The sequence below is a fragment of the Sciurus carolinensis genome, chromosome 2 (assembly GCF_902686445.1).
Source record: "Sciurus carolinensis chromosome 2, mSciCar1.2, whole genome shotgun sequence".
Taxonomy (NCBI): Eukaryota; Metazoa; Chordata; class Mammalia; order Rodentia; family Sciuridae; genus Sciurus; species Sciurus carolinensis.
Window position 1 is genome coordinate 80,381,839 of NC_062214.1, and position 22,149 is coordinate 80,403,987.

The 22,149-nt window shown below is 36.5% G+C and overlaps 1 protein-coding gene across 2 annotated transcripts in view; it reads left to right on the forward strand.

Moving 5' to 3' along the window:
* Nucleotides 1-424: 424 nt before the first annotated feature.
* Hmg20a (high mobility group 20A) overlaps nt 425-22,149 on the forward strand; it is a 70,587-nt gene continuing 48,862 nt past the window's right edge. For both annotated transcript variants that reach the window (XM_047540866.1, XM_047540865.1), the window contains exon 1: nt 425-727. The gene's annotated coding sequence lies outside the window, so the exon portion shown is untranslated. The remainder of the gene's footprint in view (nt 728-22,149) is intronic.

Here is a 22,149-nt window from a genome sequence, read left to right on the forward strand (position 1 = left end):
AGCACGCGCACGCGCACGGGGCCCCAGCCCTCTCCCAATTCTCTCCTCAGTCTCGTGGGAGGAGTCGCCTCGAGGCCCTGCCCCTCTGCGGTCCAACCTCCCAGGGAGAGACCTAGAGGGCTTCCTGATTGGCTGAGGAAGGCGGGGCCAAAGAAAGAAGGCGGGACGAGTGGGACCTTGGGACGCGTGACAGGAAATTCGGGTTCAATTAAATGGAAAAGAAAAAGGGCAACGAGGTTTTAGCCAACTTAGGTTATCGGAGCCTCCTATCTTAGCAAGTCATCGAATAGAGAATATGTGATTTCAAGGACTCCAGTATATAGTAATCACCAGTTTAAGTCCCATTACCTCTCAATTTAAAAAACTTCATCTCCCATGAAGCTCCGCGAGTCTCACCTTACGTAATCACGTAGGCTTTCGCCGCACTGGGACAAAATAATCCCTTCATTTTTCTGAAGGTATCAGCAATAATATTTCACTTTTCTCCTTACTGGAACAGTTTTAAATGTTACCACGATAGGAGTAGTTACCTATGAGGCGGTGGTTAAGCGATTAGGTAAAGAGAAAGAAAGGATGTCAAACTAAAGTGCTGCGGAGGAATTTCTGTCAAGCTGTGAAACGACGGAGTGCGAAGAGTGAAGGCGATTGAGAGGGGCTGAGGGAATTGTCCTCTGTGCAAGGGACTTTCATTAGGCCTCAGGCCCCTGCCTGCCCCTATCATCAGCAGGTCAGTAAGCAAGGCGAGCTTGGGGGTGGCCACAGTCGAGATGTCCTTCGCCCCTTGATGATCATCCCGCTTTTGCTGTTATTGGTTTGTCTCGGTTTGAGGCCAACAGAGTGGGGGCGCCTTACTTCCGGTTGGGGGAGGGGAGGAATGCCGTCATGGGGGAGGGGGAACATAACTCACTTCCTGTGAGGGTAGGATGGTGGTTTGGGGGTGTCCAACCCACTTCCCGTGCTGGTGAAGGCCTGGAAAGGTGGTGCTTGGTATTATTTGCAGAGATGCTATTTTAGAGCTTTGGGATTGTGTTTTATGTCAAAGTTAGATTATTTCACCAAATTATGCTCATCTTCAGCCTCCAATCAGTATTTTTGTGTTTGGTTTCCACTTGTAAGATGGAAAATTTCCTCCCCAACAGAAGTTTCTTCAAAGAATTCGAAACCCCTTGTTAAAATCCTGTTACCCGATGGACATGCCTTTTTTGTGTGACTCATGAATTGCCCATCCCTGCTTCCCTACTCAAGTTCAACCTTGACTGAGATACAGTGATCTCTGCCATGACTATACAACAGGAACTCCGTATATACTCCTTTAAGGAGGATTACCAGAGCATTAAATATCTCACATTACCGGGCATTTTCATTTTAGCAGCATCATACTGAAGTAGTCAAATTTGATGTTACTTAAATTGACATAATTGGTATCTTACGTTCTTAGACCTGTTGATTTGGGGCTATTGGTACCTGTGCCTGAGAACAGCTTCATCAGCCTAAAAATTCCGTGAGCCAGGTGTGGTGGCTCACGCCTTTAATCCAAACGACTAGGAAGGCTGAGGCAAGAGGATTGAAGTTCAAAACCAGCCTCAGCAACTTAGCGAGGCCCTAGGCAACTTAGTGAGACCCTGTCTCTAAGTAAAATATAAAAAGGGCTGGGGATGTGGATTAGTGGCTAAGCACCCCTGGGTTCAATCCCCAGTACAAAAAATAAAATAAAATAAAAAAATATTCTATAAAATTCTTGTATGTATTTTATATGTAACTCGTGTGAAAGGGTGTTTAGTACAGTTTCCCCCTTGCAATTTAAATAAATTTGGCACTGATTAAGAAATGATACCTGTTCTTTGTGATTTTAAAGCATGGTGCAATGGTCATGACCTCAGCTTACATTTTAAGTATTGGGAAAATGGCTCACAAAAGATAAATAAGAAAGAAGTATTCTCCTATGTTCTCTATTTTGTGTAATAAACTATATGTAAGATGGTAATGAACACTCAACAATTTTGATTCCTTGGCTTCTCTTGTCAAGTACCAATACTTGGGTGTATATACTAGAAGGTACCAATGTTTTTGGAGCTTGCTTTGTGAAATCACAGCACTTGTATGGTAATTTTAGGATATCTATCCAGAAAACCTAGAACTGTAATGTCTTTCAAGAATTTTTAAAATAATAAGGCCAATGTATTTTTTCCTTTGGAATTAGTCTAGCCTCAAATTTTGCAATTATTCAAATTCTAGTTCTTTTAAAAAGCTGTTTGGTTTGGAGTTGATTAGAAAATATTTTAAATTAAATGTGAAAATTAAAATATTTTAACCTATAGATTTTATTTTTTAAAGTCAGTTTGATAGGCTTGGAATACCAGGCACAGTAGTGTACACCTGTAATCCCAGCTACTTGGGATGCTCTGGAAGGAGAATCCAAGTTTGAGGTCAGCCTGCACAATTTAGCCAGATCCCATCTCAAAAGGGAATGGGGTGCTGAGAATCTAATAGCTCAGTGTTAGAACACCCCTGGGTTTAATCCCCAATATACCACAAAAAAATTAATTAAAAAGAATAAAGGACAGGGCCATAGCTCATTGATTGAGTACTTGCTTAGCCTGGGAGGCCCTGATTTCAATTCCCAGCACTGAAAAAAAGTTTTATTTTTTAAAAATAGATCTGAGACCCTAAAATCATTTATTGTTTGAAAGATCACACAATTGCTGCAGTGATTAAAAAGGCAAGGCAAAGTAATGTCTGTATTGTTACTGAAAGGTTAGAGACATGTAGGCTGCCCCAAGTACATATCGAGTGATTAGAAATCGTTCACTCTTATATATTAGTGTAATATAGAAGAAAGCATAATCACCCTGAAATTAAACTACAGTCATCAGAATTGTTGAAGTGTGGAAAGATTGTAGAACTAAATGAAAAAGAAAATGATGTTAAAATATTGATTAAGATGCTGTAGTACAGCCTTTTGGAAATGTCTTTGGAAAGCAAAGGAGTTTATTAAATTGGTCCGCATGATTTTCCATCGAAGAAATACAGTACAATAGAAAGAAGAAAAATCGCCACAACTGAAAGACTTGAGTGGCTTGAAGTACTGTCTGTTAAGAAGACAGCAATATATAAAGTACATATCAGGAAGAAGATGTCTTGTGATAAGTGACAGTTACTCATGGGTTCCTTCAAAGAAGAAATATTAGAAAAACTTGTGAAAAATAGGGAAGGTCTGTGGACCCCATTTGTATTTCTTTTTAAAAAGGTGTTTCTGTGAAGAGGCTGCTTGTCTTCCAAAGATGTGATGTTGTTTCTTAATGCCCTTTGCTGCATTTTCTTTGCACCTTCCAGTAGAAACATAGTATCAAAATCAGAAAAATAAAGGTTTTTGTTAAGTATACTCTGTTATTTCTTTGAGTTACTGAATTAGAGATTTTCATTCTGTGACTTGTCATCTATAATAAAGAAATTATTGATATTTTTAGAGTACTTGGATTAGATAACCATTTTCTTTTCCAAAAGCAGTCATTGGATACACTGTTCAGAGCAGTTAGAGGTCTTAAAACTCTAGATTCCATCTCACTGAAATTTGATTATCCACAGAGAAGTTATACATAATACAAAAGTGTCTTTTCATTGTTGTGTCTGCCTTACTCTGTAAAATCATGCTAATGTTTTTTAACTTGACTGCTTTCTCGCTTGATGTTTTGGTAATGATTGGTTTTTGGTTTTGCCATGGAGTTGAGAGAGTTAAAGGGAGTATCCTAACAACCTTAATGTTTTTGGGGGTTTTCTCTCCCTACCCCCACCCCTGTGCCACACTAGGAATTGAACCCAGAGGCACCTTACTACTAAGCTGCAACCCCAACCCTTTTTAATTTTTATTTCAGACAGGGTCTTGCTAAGTTTGACCTCACACTTACAGTTCTCCTGCCTCAGGTGTGCACCACCTCACCCAGCATTAAATGCTTTTTGTTTTTTTGTTTTTTGTTTTAAATATTTTTAATTGTAGATGGACACAATATCTTTATTTTATTTTTATTTTTTATGTGGTGCCAAGCATAGAACCCAGTGCCTCACACGTGCTAGGCAAGTGTTGTACCACTAAGTCACAATCCCAGCCCTAAATAGTTTTTAGACTTTTTACTCTGCCCCCCTTATTTCAGAGATTTCAAGGGTATTCAAATGAGAATTCCTTTTACGGGACTTTTCATTATTTCAACAAAAATTGAGTGCCTACTATGTGCCAGTCACTGTTCTAGGGAATTAAATATAGTAAATACAGACAAATACCGTATTCTTTTGGCATTTATTTCTTAATAGTGTACAAGTAAAAACTAGAATTTTGTTTCTTTGCTATTCCTAAATGAGACCTATTTTGTAATCATTGTTCATCTTGGATCAAGATGCAACTGTGAATTTGATGTGTTGGTCTCGATCTCTAGTCATTTTAAACCCAGTTTGGAATATTTCATCCTAATTTTTCTCCAGACCATATAAACCCCTGGGTTTAGGATTCAACCCTTTCATTGACAAATGCATCATGATTCTAGCTTCCTTTGTACTGTATAAACAAGAAAGAGTGAATAGTAGGGAAACTAGGGGATCAGACAGGCCTAGATTCAAAACTAATTTGTACATTTTACTAGGTTGGTAACCTTAAGCAATTTACTTAATCTCCCTGGGCCTCAGTTTCTCTAAATCTAAACTGGGTCAGGGGGGTTGGTAGAACAAAGATATGTAAATCACCTGGTTCAATCCAGATGCTTGGAGCTTAATAAATGCTGTTATTTTACCCCTACTTTTGCTTTGGCTATTCTGGCTATTGGGATTTACTTACTTCTTCTTCTTTTTTTTTTTAATATTTTTATTAGTTGTTGATGAACCTTTATTCATTTATTTATATGCAGTACTGAGAATCGAACCCAGTGCCTCACACATGCTAGGCAAGTGCTGTACCACTGAGCCACAACCCCAGACCTGCCCACTTTTCTGATAGGTTTTTTTTGTTGTTGTTTTTGTTTTTTGTTTGTTTTCTTCCTTCTTTTTGTTTTTGTTTTCCTCCTTCTTTTGCAGTACTGGAGATTAAATCCAGGGCCTCAAATAAGTGTTTTTACTACCGAGCTACATCCCCACCCCTCCTTGTCTTTTAAGCCTTATTTATTCCAAAAGAGTGAAATACAGTGTTAGGTGTATTGAGAGCCTGTATTCTCCCTCTGTCAGCATGCTCACCTGGTTGTCAAGATTGTTTGTCATTTCTTGTGGGAAGGAGAAATCAGTAATTTCCATGATTAATTTAGAAAATATATATAATAGAAAAGTTTCAAGAAAAATGTCATAACTAAAATAATTTTAATTATTAAAGAATACTTTCAACTCCTTCTAAACCTGTTTAAATACTAAACCCCTTTGCACTATTACCATATCTTTCATTATTCTCTACATATTCCAAATTGGATGATCTCTGAAAAAAGTTCTGTACTATACCTAGTCTATTATTGCTCTTGTTATCCTTTGCCTGAAATACTTCTTTTTCTAGAAATTACCATCAAAATGCCACCTTTGAAGCCTTTTTCAAGCACCACCTTCAAGAAATATTTTCTGATGTCAGTCTTCTTTCCACTCTGACAAACCATATATGTTCCATCCTTCAACCCTCCAGAGCATTTTGTACCTTTCTTACTGCATTTAATATCCAGTACTGCTGTTGTTTATTTTTGTTGTTGTTATTGTCATATGTAGAGTTTATTTCTTCCCATAAAAGGCTACAGCCTAGGGGCTGGGGTTGTGGCTCAGTGGTAGAGCACCAACCTAGCATGCATGAGGCCCTGGGTTCGATCCTCAGCATCACATAAAAATAAAATAAAGGTATTTTTTTTAAAAAGGCAGCAGACTACATCTTATTCTTCTCTGGACCTGCTGTCATTCCTGGCACATTTCCATTTACAGCACAGGCATTCAGTAAATATTTGTGGAGTTGAACTGGCACTTGGGATGATGAAACTAATAACTTATGTCCACTGCTACTTATGTTCAGGATCAAGCACAGTGGCCAGCATAAAATAGACACTAATACTTGTAGAATGCAAGAGTGGATAAGTCATCATTCTCTAATTTGTGAGCATTCTAAGGTGTTACGTTGATGTTCATATATTAAACACCTACTTTATGATCAGAACTATGACAGCTGATCCCTGTCTTCAGTTTATTTGGAATAAGAGTAAATTGTAACATTTGTAGACTAGGAAGACTGAGATATTTGAGTAGGGGTGGGGTGGAGAGATCAGTACAGAGTTGTTTGTATTCTAAGAGATATCCCCTGCTCTCTGAACTCAGAAACTACACAGATTTTGATATCAAGTATTTGGATACTTGTATTTCCACTCCTACTTATATATCTAAGAGAATTGAACATGTTCGAAACAAAAACTTATATGCAGGTATTTATAGCAGCATTTTTTTCATCATAAGCAAAGAAAACAGAAACACATATCCATCAGTTGATGAATAAATAAACAAAATGTAATTATAGCTAGCCAGTGAAATATTATTCAGTGATAAAAAGGAATAAAGTAGTGATGATGCTATATTAACATGGATGAAGCTTGAAAACATTATGGTGAAAGAAATGGACACAGTGAATCACTTATGTATGATCCCATTTATATAAATAAAATAAGCAGATCCATAAAGATAGAAACTTTATTATTGGATGGGCATGGGGAGTGACTGCTAGTGGATGACGTTAAAAATATTCTAGAATTGCATAGCGGTGTTGATTGTACAACTTGATACCGGTATTCTAAAAACCCATGTACTATACACAGATATTAAATTTTTCTAAAACAGAGACTTAAAAAATGGAGAATCTGGATGGCACTAGAAGGAAGCAAAAGATGGGAAAGCACGGATGTGATCATTTTTCCTCATCTTCTAGAGGGAAGTAGAAATGGTTAGGTATAGGACTAGAGGTATGTTAAAGATGGATGTGAAGATAGCTTATGACTGTCCTTTATCTCAAGGAAGCAGGCAGCAAGGTGAATGGTTAGACTGTGGGGGTGTTAACAACCATCTTAGCATCCTTCCTCCCTCCCCTACCTTCCTTTCTTCCTTCCATGAGATCTCATGTTGCCCGACCCTGAACTCACAATCCTTTTGCCTCAGGCTCTCGTGTGGGTGAGATTAACTGGCTCGATTTCTCCTTGATTCTGTCAAGGATGTGGTATATAGTCTGTTCAGTTTCTGTGTAAATGTCAAGTGAATTCAGAGGGTGAAAGTATCATAAAGAGTCTGATAGCAAGCAACATGAAGTTACTAGAGAAAATGAGCGAACAGAGACTAGACAAAGATATTCTAATTTGATTCTAAAACTATCCTAGGTGATTGACAGAGATAAATCCTAATGGAAAGGAACCAAGAACAGTGATTTGGAAAAGTTCATAAATAAAAGTGTTCATCTGAAGAAATATTTTGGTGACTTTTATGTGCCAGGCACTATTAAATAAAACTATAATTGTTTTCCTTATTTGAATTATGATGTTCTTTGGATAGTCTTATAGTCTTGTTCAAGGGTCTGGACATGTTATAGTTTTCAGTACAATACCTATTTTTCCCTAAAACATTGTTCTGATTTTTTATGACACCAGCAAGATAAAAATACGTTGTTTTCACCACAAATTTATGCCAACATTTTTGACTAATTGAATAGGCATAAAATTATTTTTAATTTTGGTACCTGTTTTTAACATGTGTTTCCATTCAGGGGAACTTGCATCTGTTGGAATAGTAATGAATTCAGAGCCTTTATATTTGCTTCCCCCATCTAGAATGACTTTTTTAAATGTATAGATTTCTGAAGACCCTAGAAATCAAACTATCCCCTAATTTTAATCAGCTCAGTGGCGCTCACCTTATTTTCTAAATGACGTTCACATTTGAATCACATTTACCGTAATTCCAATTCCCATTTGGTTGGTAATATGCTAGGTGCTTCCACATGTTATCTTTTTTTTCCCCCCATCCTGTGCTGGGGATTGAACCCAGAGCTGCATGCATGCTAGGCAGGCACTCTGCCTTTGAGCCACATCCCAGCTCCCCACATATTATCTTAATTCTAATAATTTGGCATTTTGCATATGAGGAAATTGAAGCTTAGAGATATTAAGTCATTTGCCCAAAGTTGCTTACCAGTAAGTGATAGAGGAAATATTTGAATGCAGATCCTTTGATGACTCTCATATTTTATGATCCTTCAGTATCACTGCTAAATTAACTGGGGCATAATAGAAACTGGAAAAACAATCTAAAATAGAACTTGGACAAGTAAACACAGACTTACCTACTTATGTAGTAGAGTATTTAACAGAAATGGTTCTTGGTTTTTATTTATTTTATTTTTACTGGGGAGACTCTAGTGCATGAAGAGGAAGGTCTTGGTAGAGTTAAGCCCACATTTTCAAGGCTTTCTCTGTTTTTCCCTGCTGATGAGGTATATACTACCCCAAGGTCTATGATGAGGGCAGAGGGGGAAAGAGAAGGAAAGAAGTGGTATAGATAGTGATATTTCTGACTATAAGATGGGCAGATAAGTGGCTTGATACTAAGAGTGCCACAAAGTAACCTTTTAAAATAGTAACTTCACGTCTAATATAACAGTGTGATGGATTGTCATGCCACATAACATTTCAATCACTAAGGACTGCATATATAATGGTACATACCATATAGCATAGGAGTATAGTTGGCTGTATATCTAGGTTCATGTAAGTACACAGTATGATTTTTGTACTGCAATGAAACCACCTGATGACACATTTCTCAGAATGAGTCCTGTCATTCAGCAGTGCATGACTATATAACAAGCTAGATATGCAGAGTATGGAATGTGGTAGCAAGAGAAGAGATTCCTTTGCTTTCATTCAAGTATTATCTTCTTCAAATTTAATATCAAAAATATAAAACAAAAGTTGTCATGTTCCAACTATGACTTTAGGTAAAATATAATTCCAATTTATAGATAAAGCAATCAGAGCCCAAGAGTACATACCAAATAAGTGACTGAATGGGCCCTAGAACATAGGCCTCCTCCTTCCGAGTCCATTTTACTGAATTGTCTGAACTAAATGGAAGCAGTAACTATCATAGAAACAATTTCCTTGAAAGATAATGATGTAGCCTTGTGTGTAAATTTAAGCTTTTAAATTTTCAGTAAACCCAGTTCTCTTCTTCCATCCCTTCCCCTTTAAGTGAAACTAATACTCCTTCACAAAAATAGAGTGTCCACCTACTCCTCTTTTTTCTTACCCATTCACAAAATCTGTTTCTCCCTTCTCTTTCCCATCTCCACATATTTTTCATTCCTTTACTCTGTTGCTTTACTTTTTATGATCTTGACACATACCTTTCATTTTTGTTGTGGGTGGTAGCACAATTATTGCAACTATTTTGGGAAACAATATAGCTGACTAGTGAACGGTAATAAAATGTCCATATTTTTGAGCCAGTAATTCCACTTACGGAACTTTATTCTAGGGAAATACTTTAAGTAAGGAAGATAGTTAAAGACAAAATGTTAATATCACTGACATTTACACTGTTTAAAAACTTGAAACCTTCTAAATAACCAACAATGGAAAAGTGGTTAAGCAGATTGTTACCTATCTCTTCAGTGGGTCATTAGACATTTTTACCATTGGTTCCTTTAAAATGCATTGAAGATGTTATAAGAATGTTTTTGCAAAACTGAAGAAAAAAGTAAAGAAGAGGAAAATATGGGGGAACACAAAATAGAAAAACAAATGTAATTAGTGTATATTTATGGAGCATTTATATTTGCTCCATATAATATATTAATATATATATATATATATATATAAAATAACATGACACCGAGTACTTTCTGGTGTCAGGAACAATATTAAAAGTGTTATAGAAACAGTATTGAGCAGTTATTAAGACATAATGCACTGGGCACAGTGTTAAACACCTATAATCCAAATGGCTTGGGAAGCTGAGGCAGGAGGATCATAAGTTCAAAGCCAGCCTGAACAATTTAGCAAGGCCTTAAGCAGTTCAGCAAAATACTGTCTCTAAATAAAATATTGAAAAGGGCTGGGGATTAAGTGCCCCTGGTTTCAGTCCCCATTACCAAAAAAAAAAGAATGCTCTTGTCAAGTGCAGCACACACCTGTAATCTCAGTGACTCGGGAAACTGAGGCAGGAGGATCACAAATTTGAGGGCAGCCTTAGCAATTTAGCAAGACCCTCAGCAACATAGTGAGACCCTATCTCAAAAAAAATTTTTTTTAATTTTAAATTAAAAATGGACTCAGGATGTAGTTTGGTGGTTAAAAACCCTTGGGTTCTATCCCCAGTACAAAAAAAGAAAAAATAAAAAAGAATGCTCTAGAGACAAATTTTAACTTTGTTACTTACTAGTATGTGATTTTGAAAATGAAATAGGGAGTACTAACTATATCGACATTAAATTTTTATATCAGTGTAAATTTCCTGGCACATGGTTAGCCCTCATTAATTTTTTAAATTTTTTTTAGTTGTAAATGGACATGATAACTTTATTTTATTTTATTTGTATTTTTACAGACTGCATTTTGATTCATTGTACACAAATGGGGTACAACTTCATTTCTATGATTGTACACAATGTAGATTCACACCATTCATATAATCATACATGTACATAGGTTAATAATGTCTGTCTCAGTCCACTTTCTTCCCCCACTTCTCCTGCCCCATTTCCCTCCACACAATTCAAAGTTCCTCCATTCTTCTCTTACCCCACCCTGCCACCCCCTCCCCCCCTTATGTATCATCATCCACTTATCAGAGAAGACATTTGACCTTTGGTTTTTTGGGCTTGGCTTATTTCAGTTAGCATGATATTCTCCAATTCCATTCATTTGCCAGCAAATGCCATAATTTTATTCTTATTTATGGCTGAGTAGTATTCCATTGTGTTTATATATACCACAGTTTCTTTGTCCATTCATCAGTTGAAGGGCATCTAGGTTGGTTCCACAATCTAGCTATTGTGAATTGAGCAGCTGTGAACATTGATGTGGCTGTATCTCTGTAGTATGCTGATTTTAAGCCCTTTGGGTATAGGCCGAGGAATGGGATAGCTGGGTCAAATGGTGGGTCCATTCCACTTTTTCTGAGGAATCTCCATACTGCTTTCTAGAGTGGCTGCACCAATTTGCAACTCCATCAGCAATGTGTAAGTGTGCCCTTTTGCACACACCCACACCAATACTTATTATTACTTGTGTTCTTGATAATAAGCATTCTAATTGGAGTTAGATGACATCTTAGGGTGGTTTTGATTTGCATTTCTCAAATTACTAGAGGTGATGAGCACTTTTTCATATATTTGTTTATCACTTGTATATCTTCTGTGAGGTGTCTACCCACTTCCTTAGCCCATTTATTGATTGGGTTCTTTGTATTTTTGGTGTAAAGTTTTTAAGTTCTTTATAAATTTTGGAGATTAGTGCTCTGACGAATATGTGGAAAAGATTTTTTCCCACTCTATAGTCTCTCTTTTCACATTATTGATTGTTTCCTTTGCTGAGAAAAAGCTTTTTAGTTTGAATCCATCCCATTTATTGATTCTTGCTTTTATTTCTTGCACTCTAAGGATCTTCTTAAGGAAGTCTGGTCCTAAGCCAACAAGATGAAGATTCGCACCTACTTTTTCTTCTGTTTGGTGAAGGGTCTCAGGTCTAATTCCTAGATCCTTGATCCATTTTGAGTTGAGTTTTGTACAGGGTGAGAGATAGGGATTTAATTTCATTTTACTGCATATGGATTTCCAATTTTCCCAGCACCATTTGTTGAAGAGGCTATCTCTTCTCCAATGTATATTTTTGGCACCTTTGTCTAGTATGAGATAACTGTACTCATGTGGGTTTGTCTCTGTGTCTTCTATTCCGTTAATCTAACTGTCTATTTTGGTGCCAGTACCATGCTGTTTCTGGTACTGTTGCTCTATAGTTGAGTTGAAGGTCTGGTATTGTGATACCTCCTGCATCACTCTTCCTGCTATTCTGGGTGTTTTGTTCTTCCAGATGAATTTCATGATTGCTTTCTTTATTTCTGAGGAATGTTATTGGGATTTTAATTGGAATTGCATTAAATCGGTATAGTGCCTTTAGAAGTATGGCCATTTTGACAGTATTAATTCTGCCAATCCAAGAACGTGGGAAATCTTTCCATCTTCTAAGGTTTTCTTTAATTTTTTTCTTTAGTATTCTGTGGTTTTCATTGTAGAGGTCTTTCACCTCTTTTGTTAAATTGATTATCAAGTATTTTATTTTTTTGAGGCTATTATGAATGGAGTAGTTTTCCTAATTTCTCTTTCAGAGGATTCATCGCTTATAAATAGAAATGCATTAGATTTATGTGTGTTGATTTTATATTCTACTATTTTGTTGAATTCATTTATTAGTTCTGGAAGTTTTCTGGTGGAGTTTTTTGGATCCTCTAAATATAGAATCATATCATTGGCAAATAGTGATAGCTTGAGTTCTTCTTTTCCTATTCATATCCCTTTAATTTCTTTGGTCTGTCTAATTGCTCTGGCTAGTATTTCAAGCATGACATTGAATAGATGTGGTGAAAGAGAGCATCCCTATCTTTTCCAGTTTTTAGAGGGAATGCTTCATTTTTCTCCATTAAGAATGGTGTTGTCAGGGCTGGGGAGATAGCTCAGTCGGTAGAGTGCTTGCCTTGCAAGCACAAGGCCCTGGGTTCAATCCCCAGCACCCCCCCCCCAAAAAAAAAAAAAAAAAAGAATGATGTTGTCCATGAGCTTAGCATAAATAGCTTTTCCAATATTGAGGTATGTTTCTACTATCCCTATTTTTTCTAGTGTTTTGAGCATGGAGTGTTGTATTTTGGCAAATGCTTTCTCTGCATCTATTTGAAGTAATCATATGAGTCTTAACTTTAACCTTAAGTCTATTGATGTGATGACTTACATTTATTAATTTCCAGATGTTGAACCAACCTTGCATCTCTACGATGAACCCCATTTGATCGTGGTGCACTGACTTCTTAATATGTTTCCGTATGCAGTTTGCCAGAATTTTGTTAAGGATTTTTGCATCTATGTTCATCAGAGATATTGGTCTAAAGTTTTCTTTCTTCCATGCATCTTTGTCTGTTTTTGGTATCAGAGTGATACTAGCTTCATAGAATGAGTTTGGAAGGGTTTCCCTCCTTTTCTATTTCATGGAATACTTTGAGGAATATTGGTATGAGTTCTTCTTTGAAGGTCTTGTAGAACTCAGCTGAGAATCTGTCTGGTCCTGGACCATTGCTTGAAATTGATCTGTTTAAATTGTGTATGTCCTCCTGACTCAGTGTGAGTGGATCATGAATCTCTAGAAATTTGTCAATGTCTTTGAGATTTTTTTATTTTCTTGGAGTATAGATTTTCAAAGTAGCTTCTAATTATGTTATGTATTTCTCGCAGCCTTTAAAATTCTCTTTATTTTGGATGTAAGGCATTTTCATTATAATGTGCCTTGGTGTAGATCTGTTGTAATTTTGTACATTTGGTGTTCTTTAAGCCTCTTGTATTAGATTTTCCGTTTCATTCTTCAGGTTTGGGAAATTTTCTGATATTATTTCATTGAATAGGTTGTTCCTTCCTTTGGTTTGTATCTCTGTGCCTTCCTCAATCTCGATAATTCTTAAATTTGGTCTTTTCATGGTATCCCATAATTCTTGGAAGTTCTGTTCATGATTTCTTACCATCTTCTTTGTTTGGTCAACTTTATTTTCAGGATTAAATATTTTGTCTTCATTGTCTGAGGTTCTGTCTTCCAAGTGATCCAGTCTGTTGGTGGTGCTTTCTATTGAGTTTTTTATTTGGTTAATTGTTTCCTTTACTTCAAGGATTTCTGTTGGTTTTTTTTTTTTTTTTTTTTTTTTTTTTCAGAATCTCTCTTTTTATTGAAATGATCTTTTGCTTCCTGCAGTTGCTCTTTTAACTGCTTATTGGAGTGATGGTTCATTGCCTGCATTTGCTCTCTTATCTCATCCTTTGATTCGTAGATCATTTTAATTATGTATATTCTGAACTCCTTTTCTGACATTTCTTCTACCATGATGTCATTGGACTCTATTAATATAGAATCTTGGTTTGTTTGAAACACTTTCTTCCCTTGTTTTTTTCATGTTGTTCACATATCTTCACCTCTAGCAGTGAGGATCTGGGGTATTGCAATTTTCCCGCCATAGGCTTATAGTGACCCTGCAGGTTTCCAAAACCTCTCTTTTAAGGGGTGATCAATAATAGCAGCACCCGGTACAGACAATATGCAGCCCTAAACCAAATAGCCCCTATGAAGACATTAACAGTATTGTCATAATAAACAGATGATAATTTCACTTGTTAGCTACAGTACAACCAATAGATTTGCAATGAAGTCTACAGTTTCTAATGGAGGATGGAGAGGATATAACTGTTAAGGGAATAAGAAAAGAGTATATAGAGGTACTAGATTGTTTGAAGAGTGAAAGCGGAATCAAAAGAAGTTGGTTGGGGCTGGGGATATAGCTCAGTTGATAGAGTGCTTGCTTCGTATGCAAAAGGCCCTGGATTCAATCCCCAGCACCCCCCCCCCAAAAAAAGAAGAAGAATTAGTTGATTGTTAGCATGAGGAAAAAGGAGAAAAACTCCGAGGAAACAGGTAAACAAAAGGAAAATAGAACAAGAAAAATAAAGAAATAAAAACTTAAAATTTCAAAAAGGGGGAGGGGGACATCTATACCATAACAGTGTTTAAACCTCCCAGTCTTCAGTAGTCTGATGCATGAGAGGTACCAGACAATGAGCTTCCAGTTTCCAGCAGTCATCTGTTTTTATTACTATAGCTCTGTAGTATAATTTAAGGTCTGGTATTTTGATGCCTCCTGCTTCACTTTCCTTGCTAAGGATTGCTTTGACTATTTTGGGTCTCTTATTTTTCCAAATGAATTTCATGACTGCTTTTTCTATTTCTATAAAGAATATCAATGGGATTTGAATAGGAATTACTTTAAATCTGTGTAGTGCTTTTGGTATTATGGACATTTTGACAGTGTTATTTCTGCCTATCCAAATAAATAAATAAATATAAGATCCATTGACAACAACAAAAAAAATTTTTTTTTAATTTAAGTGCTAAAATAAAAACCAGAAATATGGAGAACTGGGAACCAAGCATGGTGGTGCATGTCTATAATCCCAGCAACTTGGAAAGCTGAGGCAGGAGAATTGTCAAATTTGAGGCCAGCTTCAACAACTTAGTGAGACACTCAGCAACTTAGCAAGACCCTGTCTCAAAGTGCAAAATAAAAAAAAAGAACTGGGGATGTGGTTCAGTGGTTGAGTACCCGTGGGTTCAATCCCCAATACCGAAAAAAAAATAAAAATAAATTTTAAAAAGCACTGGGACTGTAGCTCAGTTTTTAATTAAAAATTTTAAAGCTGATTTCAGTAAAATGAGATGATTAATTGTATATGCAACAGAAAATTATAAGTCTAGTAGTCTGAAACAGCTTTTAGGTGACTAGCATTTTTCAAAACCCATGAAAAAGCTGGACACAGTGGCACACACCTATAATCCCAGCAGCTTGGGAGGCTGAGGCAGGAGGATCTGAAGTTCAAAGCCAGCCTCAGCAAAAATGAGGTGCTAAGCAACTCAATGAGACACTGTCTCTAAATAAAATACAAAGTAGGGTTGGGGATGTGGCTCAGTGGTCGAGTGCCCCTGAGTTCAATCCCCAGCACCAAAAACAAAAAACAAAAAGACCCATGAAAAAAATGCCAGTTTAGTACCAATTTTAGACCGGGTAAATTTCATTTGAAGAAGTGTTTTAGAGATTTGTTGTGTTTCTTAAAACAATTAATGTATAGTAAATGAGGTGTTCTTGTTTATTCCTAAAGTCTGGATACTCCACTTAAAAACTTGTTGTAAATTGAAAAAACATGATGAATATTTATATGCATATTAGCAGATTCAAGGCCCTGGTGGGGAAGGGGGTAGAATAGGAAAAGTATTTCGAATACTTAGAAAAGGCTAAGTTTCCAACTTTAATGTTATATATTCTACCTTTAGCAAGATTGTTATTCTGAGTGAAGTAATTTTTAAAACTTCATCTATTTTTTGATATTTGCAGATTTACCAGAGATTCATAACTATTCTTGGGTCAATAAAACTAGGAGCTCATAAGATTTTTTATAAGTATCTGCTGCCGGGTACGACTAAATAAGTTTTGGAATTTCATAATCTTCTGGTTGCTACCACAGGCTCTTTTGGTTTTTAAAATATAGATTAGTGACTCTAGAGTTGGTGAAAGAATATGAGGAATATTGAAGTTATTTCCATAGTACTATTGTATTATGTAAATATGTTACATTTGGGTTGTAGAGAGGGAAGGGGAGTTAGAATGCAGAAAACTGCCCTACTTAAAAACAGTCCTCTTGCCAGGCAAAGTGATGCATGCTTGTAATCTTAGCAACTCAAGAGGCTGAGGCAGGAGGATTGCAAGTTTGAGGCCAGCTTCAGCAACTTAGCAAGATCCTGTCTCAAAATAAATAAAAAGGACTGGGAATGTAACTCAGTGTTAGAGCACCACTGGGTTCAATTCCCAGAAAAAGAAAAAGAAGTAGTCTTCTCAAGCTAATAACCATTTTAGGGACTGTGTTAAATAAATGTAACGCAATTGTTTTGTGTTTATTTTAAAAAGGGGAAAAGAGCAGCTTCATTTTGCCAGAAATACAGTGTCAGCAGCTAGCCATGTATTTTCTAGCACAACATACTACTCACATAATTCTAATTGCTAGATTTCTTCTTCCTGGTGTTTAATTAAAATCTTTCACTAGCAACACATGATACTGAGGATAATGTTCAGAGAAAGACTTGGATCAACTTTATCTCTCTAGCTTTCAGCCTTTTAAATTATGTGTCCTTTTTATTTTAGCCATTTTGTCTAGCAGCACCATCATTGGCAAAGATTTAGATACACTTTTTATAGTCTGTATCTATGTCCACATCAGTAGAATTGTCCTTCTGGAAAGAGTTTAATGTTTTTCCTAGGTACAATGCCTGTAATTCCAGCGACTTGGGAGGCTGAGGCAGGAGGATCACCAAGTTCAAAGCCAATTTAGCAATTAGGCCCTAAGGACTTAGTGAGACCCTGTCTCAAAATAAAAAAATAAAAGGACTGGGGATGTGGCTCAGTGGTTAAGCACCCCTTGGTTCAATCCCTAGTACCAAAAAAAAGAGTTTAATGTTTACCAAGATAAGTAAAACCTTATCATGGTAGAAATTGCAACTCAATTGCAGTTTTGTAGCATAATGTCATGTAATGAAATCATTCAGACACATAAGATTGGAACTGACCTCTCTGTTTCATTCCACCCTAGTGCTGCCCTATAGGTGAATTTTGCTACTGCAAGAAAGCTAGGTGGAAGACTAGGGAGGAATTGGTATAATCTCATCCTTGTTATTTTAAATTAGCAAATATCTAACAAATGGTGAAATAATCATTTTATATCAAAAGTAATATACTGTTAACAATCAGTCGTGATGCAATAGGATGCTTTGAGTTCAAAGATGTTAATTCACAATATTATTTTTCAAATAGAGTAAATGGATTTGTCAGTAAATAGAGTACTACTTTATGAACTGTTTTAGAAATCAGTGAGTATGGTATAATGGCTTTGAGAACTTTTTGTCTTTCTACGCACTTAAAGTGTTAATTGTTGTTTTCATCTGGGTGCAGTGGCACCCACCTGTAATCTCAGCAGCTCAGGGAGGCTGAGGCAGGAGGATCGTGAGTTCAAAGCCAGCCTTAGCAAAAGCAAGGCCCTAAGCAACTCAGTGAGACTCTGTCTCTAAATAAAATACAGAATAGGGCTGGGGATGTGGATCAGTGGTCAAGTGCCCTTGAGTTCAATCCCCAGTACCCCTACACCCCCAAAATATTGTTTTTTGCAAACTGTGCTCTCTTATAGACAGGAAAGACTTGTGTTTAACCTGGTGTATGCAGCTCTTAGCTGGGCTTCATGTTTGTTGCCTGGGTACATAAAAATTATTCATAAAAAAGATGAAATGTATCTGCTGCTTCAAAGGTACTCTGCTATAACCTATAATAGTCTTTTCTATACTGTTCTCTTTGTCTTTCAAGCTAATCACATCACCCAAAACTTATAACCCACTTTACTACAATAGCACTGACATGTTTGGGGAGCCAGTGGAAGGAAGATTGAAGCATAACTAGCATCATGGGATCTCAGTTGGTTTTACAGCTTTCTTACCTTACTTGGTAATGCATGTATAATAGTACTGAGTGGCATTCACTCTCAAGAGGTCTTAGAATTGATTGTAGCAAATGTATTGCAGGAAAGAAGATAGATACTGTAATTAAGAGGGTTATGAGAAAGGCTAAAAATAACTCTATCTGATAACCTGTTAATTTGAAGACCTGAAACATGTATTTAATATGATACCACGGAAGGTGATGTTCCTACTTTGAAAATTTAGAGTAAAACTCCATCATAAGTAGTTATGTAAATTGAGCCATAAATCTAAAAATAGTCATTTATTCCATCTCTGTTCTTAATATCCAGGTTATTTCCTGGACATAAGCTATTTGGTATATTTTATTGTTCTTTTGTTAAAGAGAAGTGGAAGCCAGGACTGCATATTTTTATTATTATAGTCATATCAGCCTTATTAGCTTGTCAGCTGAATCTTACTTCCTAAAGGGGTAAGTTTGTATAATGTTTCATTTCAGAACAAATAAAGGGTATCAAAAATGTGAATGCAGTGTGAGAAGATTTCATTATTTTAATATATTGCTTAAACTTTGCATGTTCTGTTTCATTTTAACATGTCAAGATTCCTTTTTTCCTGATCCCAAAACTAGTTTAAAGTAGTCATTCACTATTATGGGACCAAGTTTGATCACTTATTTAAGTGATAAAATGGTATCCTTCTTGCAAAACATTCAAAGTATTTAAGCATTCAAAATAAGTATAACTTTTTTTTTTTTTTTTTTTTGCTTTTAAACAGACAACTTTTAAAAGAAAAAATAAAAATTTACATGAAGTTAGTGGGTAATCTCTGGAATGATTTTAAACAAGGAATATTATGCATAATTATAGTTGTATTTTAGAATGATCACTGTGCAACTGGGTGGAAACATTTGAGACAGGAAGGACAGATGGGTTGGAGGCTGTTAATCAGGGTTGAAAAAAAAAACTTTGTGACAATAATAATGAGAACACAGAAAGAGGAGGAAAACCAACTGGGCTTGGTAAGGGATTGAGTATGTTGGGAAGGACGGGGGAAATCTTGGAAATCAGGACACTCAGAGTTTTAGCCTGAGTGGACAGGGTAGAGTAGCCTCAGCTGACTTAGAGAACATGGAAAACAATAGGTTTTTTTTTTTTATTGTAAACAAATGGGATGTTGTTTCTCTATTTGTACATGGAGTCAAGGCATACCATTTGTGTAATCATAAATTTACATAGGGTAATAATGTTGTTTGATTCATTCTGTTATTTTTTTCCCTTCCCCCCACCCCTCCCACCCCTCTTTTCCCTCTATACAGTTCTTCCTTCCTCCATTCTTACCACCCTCCTTAACCCTAACCCTAACGCTAACCCCTCCCACCCCCCAGTATATGTCCTCATCCGCTTATCAGCGAGATCATTCGTCCTTTAGTTTTTTGAAATTGGCTTATCTCACTTAGCATGATATTCTCCAATTTCATCCATTTGCCTGCAAATGCCATAATTTTATCATTCTTTATGGCGGAGTAATATTCCATTGTATATATATGCCACAGTTTCTTTATCCATTCATCAATTGAAGGACATCTAGGTTGGTTCCACAATCTGGCTATTGTGAATTGAGCAGCAGTGAACATTGATGTGGCTGTATCTCTGTAGTATGCTGATTTTAAGTCCTTTGGGTATAGGCCGAGGAGTGGGATAGCTGGGTCAAATGGTGGTTCCATTCCAGGCTTTCTGAGGAATCTCCATACTACTTTCCAGAGTGGCTACACTAATTTGCAACCCCACCAGCAATGTATGAGTGTACCTTTTTCCCCACATCCTCGCCAACACCTGTTGTTGCTTGTGTTCTTGATAATCACCATTCTAATTGGGGTGAGATGGAATCTTAGGGTAGTTTTGATTTGCATTTCTCTTATTACTAGGATGTTGAACATTTTTTCATATATCTGTTGATTGCTTGTACATCTTCTTCTGTAAAGTGTCTATTCATTTCCTTAGCCCATTTGTTGATTGGATTATTTGTATTCTTGGTGTAGAGTTTTTTGAGTTCTTTATATATTCTGGAAATTTACGCTCTATCTGAAGTATGAGTGGCAAAGATATTCTCCCACTCTGTAGGCTCTCTCTTCACATTGCTGATAGTTTCCTTTTTTTTGCGGTGCTCGGGATTGAACCCAGGGCCTTGTGCTTGCAAGGCAAGCACTCTACCAACTGAGCTGTATCCCCAGCCCGAAAACAGATTTTGAGAAAGAGTATGAATTCAGTGTTTTTACATGTGAAGTGTTGCCTGTGACACTCCAAGGGGGGGTAATTATTTTAGCCCTTTGAAATATAGGCTAAGAATTTAAAAGAGGTGAGTTTAGATGCCATCAGTATAAGTGGTTATTGAACATTGGAACTGAGAGCGCGCTAGGGTATCAGAGAGAGAAGAGAGCAAAACCTGAAGGAATGGCTAAAGGAATAGGGAAAAAGAAGAATGTGGTATACAGGAAACAACGGGTGAAGCATTTGAAGAACAGGCATTTACAGCTTCAGAGTTCAATTAGAAGCCAAACAGTAAAGATTTAAAAGTGTCCATTGAGGCCAGTTGTGGTTGTGCATGCGTGTAATCCCTGTGACTTGGGAAGCTGAGGCAGGAGGACTGCAAGTTCAAGGGCAGCCTCAGCAGTTTAGTGATGCCCTAAGCAACTTACTGATCCCTGTCTTAAAATAAAAATAAAAAGGGCTAGGGATATAGCTCAGTGGTAAAGAACCCCTGGGTTCAATTCCCAATACCAGAAATTAAAAAAAAAAAAATTTTAATGTTTTTTTAAAGTGTCGATTAAAATTAGCACTTTAGAGATTACTGGTATCTATGAACAATCTGTAGGGTGAGTTAGAGATAGAAGCCAGGGTACTGTAGGTTTCAGATTGAGTAGCAGTGGTGACTGGAGTAATCTTTCCAGTAGCTTGATTATAAGGAAAAAGTAAGTGAATGGGCAGTTCCTAGAATACTGGAAGATAGAAATTACTGGAGGGTTTTATTATGAGCTTTGTTTTGTTCCATTTTAGAACCAGAGCTTATTTACATCGGAAAGAAAAAGGAACAATCATTGTTGCAAGACATTAAAATGATAGTAAGAGAACCAAAGTCCTTACAGAAGCTAGAATGTCAGTTAGAACATGGTGGCTTCTGTGGAGAAGACAGCTGTGTACACAAGAAACTACAGCACAAAGTGATAAGATTTCTGATACTAGAGTTGAAGTGTCAAGTATTAAATGAATAAAAGGAAAGGACCAGTAGCTCAGAGAGAATTGAGAAAAGCATGGTAGTTTGATGTCAGGTGCTTAATAAACTTGGTAGGATATCCTCCTACATTTCAATTTTAGATTTGCAAATCAGTGCACCATTGAGCAGTATGCAATATAAACTTTCAGTTCAGTATTACTAATGAGTCAACTCTTCTTCTTTTCTTCATTTTTTTTAATTGGAGCATTATAGTTCTACATAATAGGGTACATTTTGACAGCATTATACATGCAAGGAATTTCATGTCAGTCTCCATTCTCCCCCATTTACCCCACCTCGCCCTATTCTTCTTTCTCTACTGATTTTCCTTTCACTCATTTATTTAACTATTTATTTTCAATTGATAACTTTCTACATATAAAGAAATTCCCTTTGATGTACCCATAGATGTATATAGTATGATTTTGTTAAATTTATTCCATATTTCCTCCCCTTTCCCATACTTCCTCCCTCTCCTTCTTCTATTCCACTGATCTTCCCTATATCTTTGTATGACATCTGACCCCCACTCGAAACTCCTTTTTTTCCCTTATTTTACTTCAGCTTTCACATATGTTCGACC